The sequence below is a fragment of the Ictidomys tridecemlineatus genome, unplaced genomic scaffold (assembly GCF_052094955.1).
Source record: "Ictidomys tridecemlineatus isolate mIctTri1 unplaced genomic scaffold, mIctTri1.hap1 Scaffold_405, whole genome shotgun sequence".
Classification (NCBI taxonomy): Eukaryota; Metazoa; Chordata; class Mammalia; order Rodentia; family Sciuridae; genus Ictidomys; species Ictidomys tridecemlineatus.
Window position 1 is genome coordinate 148,737 of NW_027522630.1, and position 4,305 is coordinate 153,041.

The window sequence follows — 4,305 nt, forward strand, 5'->3', positions numbered from 1 at the left end:
GAATTACAGTAGATGGGGTAAAGAGAGAAGATGTGAGGGAAGGGGAGGGGGGATAGTAGGGGATAGGAAAAGTAGTATAATACAACAATTACTAATAGGGCATTATGTAAAATTGTGGATGTGTAACCGACATGATTCTGCAATCTGCATTTGGGGTAAAAATTGGGAGTTCATAACCCACTTCAATCTAATGTATGAAATATGATATGGCAAGAGCTTTGTAATGTTGTGATCAACCAATAAAAAATAAATGTAAAATGCAAATAAGATAAAAATAAAAAAAAGAAAGAAAAATAAAATAAAATAGAGACCTAAAAAAAAAAAACAATGTTATGGGTAAACTTAAAAAAAAAGAAAAATAAGTCATTAAACCAGCTTTAAAAAGAAAGAAAGAAAGAAAGAAAGAAAGAAAGAAGTGTATCATGATAGATTTCTCCTTTAGAAATAATTCAAATGACCTTCCTAGAAAGAGTCAGCAGGTCTGGGGATATAGCATGCAGAAGGCCTTGGAGGTTAAAGCCCAATACTGCAAGAAAAGAAAAGGGAGGGAAGGGAGAAATAAAGAAAGAAGGGAGGGAAGAAGGGAGGAAGTAAAGAAGGAAGAAAAAGAAAAAATGAAGAAAGGAGGGAGGAAGGAAGGAAGGAAGAAAAAAGGGAGAGAACAAAATCAGGGAAAGCAATGGGTCATTAAAGCAAAAGGGCAAGCAGTACAAATATAAATATATGAAATAAAATCTGTTGAGACAGTTTAGAGAGCTTTAGAATTTGCATGACATCAAACTGAATGGTATTATTACTGTATAGAAACTTAAGAAGCTCCACCTTGGCCTGGCCTAAACCAAACTCAGGGGTGGGAGGCATAGAGAGGACTCCTGTCTGGCTGGAGTGGAAGTGACCTGAACCCGTGACACTTCAGGATGCACTGGTTAGGGAAGGAATGGGCCAAGACTCCCCTGATGGGCACTTGAGCACCACAAGGCTCCTGGGAGTCCTTCCCCCCAGCTCCCCACCTTCACAACCCCCCCTTGCAGGCATTCTCAGTGGTCTGTTCCGTTGCCTGGTGCAGGTTTGAGTTCCTCACCAAACACCTGAGTGTTCACAGCCTATGTTGGCCTGCCTGGGCAGGCTGTGGTTGTGGTTGCAAGAGCCAAAGCCAACTTAGCTTGATGGAGGCACCAAGGACTGCCCTACAGCCATATTAGCGGGTGGTCCTGGAAGAAGTAGGCAGGGTTTGGGCAGCATTGTCTGAAGACATGAAGCCAGGCCCTAATCCTTATGATGTTCCTTGGGAGTTGGTGATGTGTAGAGCTATTGGATGTTTTGCTCTTCTTTTGTTTTTGTGGAGAAGTTTTCAGTGTGTTAGAAGCAGGCTTTATGTGGGAAGAGAAAAACAGCTGGCTTTAAAACTTTCTAGAAGAATTGAAGAAAAATGTGAACTACTAGAGAAAGTTGGCCTTGTTCAAAAAGAGCTTGAAGGCTTAGAGTCAACTTTAAAGGGCAGCAATTCTGAGAAGGGTCTAAGAGACGTCCCAAATTTGGAGGCAACCTATGAAAAGCTGCATAGGTCCAAACCGAGCCATGGGGATGAAAGACTCTTTCTAGAAAAAGAGCTAAAAGAACAAAAGGCCAAACATTGTAAACAGGATGAAATCATGGCAGATATACCGAGAAGGATAAAGTCCTTTGAAGGTGAATCAGAATCAGTAGATCACAAATAGCTGAAACTAAAACAAACTTGAGACTGTTTCAAATGAGTGAGGAAGAACTTCAGCTGGCAATGAAGGAAGCCTTGGATGAACGTTCCCAGCTTCAGCAAAGTCAGAAACCCATCTTACAAGGAGACGCTGAAGCATGGAGGGAACAAGGACGTGTCCAATGTAAAGAGAGCACCACATTGGAAGACTCTCAATTCCATGCAAAACAAGTTCAAACTGATAAAGAAAATCACATGGAGTCTCTTACTGAAGGCTTGCTGAAGATGAAAGATAGGTCTTCTCCAACCAAGGAAGCCCAAACAGACATTGGGAACTTGGAATGGGGAATGACGAGTGAATCAGGAATTGGTGCTCACTTGGATGATGAGCCCAAAGGAGCTTTGAAGAAACTGGTTGATGGTGCTAAGCTAAAGGCCTCCTTAGAAACATTAGAAGGACAAAGATATCAAACTGTGCTTTATTATCTGAAGTAGAGAAAACAAAGGAAGACCTCAGAGAACAGATTAGAAGTCTGAAGACTGAACAGGCAACCTTGTTATCAGAAAATACATGGCTTGAAGGTGAGAATGAGAACCTTCAGCAGAAATTTAAAGTCATGATGGAATGCTATCAAGAAAATATGATGAAACTCCATGGGAACTCAGAGTAGAGGAAAATTACCGGGTGGGGCAAGAGGAGAAACTTTCCAAGGTCAAAGAAGAGATGGGCCATACAAGAGAAGAGCTGGAGACCTACAGAAAGCAAGCCAAATATCTTAAAGAAGAATTGGAGAGAACCATTCAATCCTGTCAGGGGAAGATTATTTACTGTGAGAAAAAAGCACATGAGAGTGAGTTGGCGGCTTGGATTGCTGAAAGAAACCTCCATTATTTCATGAAACAAAACGCTCACAACAGACAAAAGTTAACTGAAAGGGAGCTTCAATTTGAACTTGTAGAGGAAGATCCCTGTGCACTTGGTGTTTCAAATGCAGCATTGGGCAGAAAGCATTCCCCCAATGGTCCCTCACCATTGGGTCCTCCTTGGCAAGGTGGATGTTATTCGAATTATGGTAGACCATCACGACCAGCAGAACTCAGAGGTTCTAATCTGCCTTCTTTGGATAAAGAGGATGGGCCTATGTCTTCAGAAAGTCAATCCAGTAGAAAGGAGACCAAAATCAATCTTGATGATTCCAATGTCCCCGATTCATCTCTCCCTGCTGAAAACCAAGCAACTGGCTCTGGCTCATTGTTGGCACCTTTTCCTCCAGTCAGAGGTGAATTGTTTCCTGTGGACCCGAGGAGTCAGTTCATGAGGAGAGAACCATTTTCCCCTCCACCTCCTCCAGTTCATGAGAAGAGGACCATTTTCCCCTCTGCCTCCTCCAGGAAACAGGTATGGGGCACCTCCCGGCCTACCACCCCCTCCATTTTTTGCAATGCCAGATGTCTATGAATGGAGGTATTTTCCTCATGACCTTACCCCAAGAGCTGGATTTCCTCCCCCCACCCCTGTATTCTGAAAGTAGAAGTGAGTGCCCTTAAGGCTTCATTCCACCTTCAGGTGAGCCTGCTACTGAACATCAACAAGAAACCTGATATTTTTGATCTCTCTTCAAAAGTAATTTGACTTACCTCTCATTTTTAGTTTTTAAGTAATTGCTTTTACTTAAGTAAGTGATTATACTTTTGCTCTGACTGAAGCTAAATAAAACTATAATTCTTAGGATAGTATTTTGGAAATAAAGATGGTTTAAATATGATATTATGAGTAAATTATTTCCATTCTATTTTACTCTAAAGATTACAGCATTGAATTTGATTGATCCACTATTCTATAAACAACAATGGGATTTTCATGTATGTCATCTAGCCTCTGGGGATATTTTAAATGCCCAACAAAGACAGTCCCTTTATACAAAGAAGTGTATTTACTATGATTGTAGCAAATGTGAAAGGAACTTTATGCTTAATGAAAGATTTTCATTGATTTTCAGTCTTGTGGGGCATGTCAACTAGTTTTCCCATAAAACAATAACTAGAGCATATTAAGAGTAAGCCAGAAAACACTACTAAACATGTCATGGAAGTAGGAGATCTCAAATACAAAGAAAGTTGCAGTTCTCAGGAAACATTTTGGAATTGGAAACCACAATTTAAACTCACTCTGTTCCCATTTTCCCTGAGTCATCTTGATGACTTCTTCTTCTTCTTCCTCCCTTCTCCTCCTCCTCCTCCTCCTCCTCCTCCTCCTCCTCCTCCTCCTCCTCCTCCTCCTCCTCCACCACCACCTTCTCCTTCTCCTTCTCCTTCTTCTTCTTCTTCCTATTTTTCTTTGTGTTCTTCATCTTTGAGTTCCCTTCTATTGTACTCTAAAGTGTACAGCATTGAATTTGATTAATCCATGATTCCATAAACAACAATGAGATTTTCAGTTATGACATATAGTTTATTGGGATATTTTAAATGCCCAACAAAGACAGTCCCTTTATACAAAGAAGTGTATTTACTATGATTGTAGCAAATGTGAAAGGAACTTTTGCTTAATGAAAGATTTTCATTGATTTACAGTCTTGTGGGGCATGTCAGCTGGTTTTTCCTTAAAAGAA

The 4,305-nt window shown here is 40.7% G+C and overlaps 1 pseudogene; it reads left to right on the forward strand.

Moving 5' to 3' along the window:
- Window positions 1-1,253: 1,253 nt before the first annotated feature.
- On the forward strand, window positions 1,254-3,295 carry LOC144373476 (melanoma inhibitory activity protein 2 pseudogene; annotated as a pseudogene).
- Window positions 3,296-4,305: the final 1,010 nt, after the last annotated feature.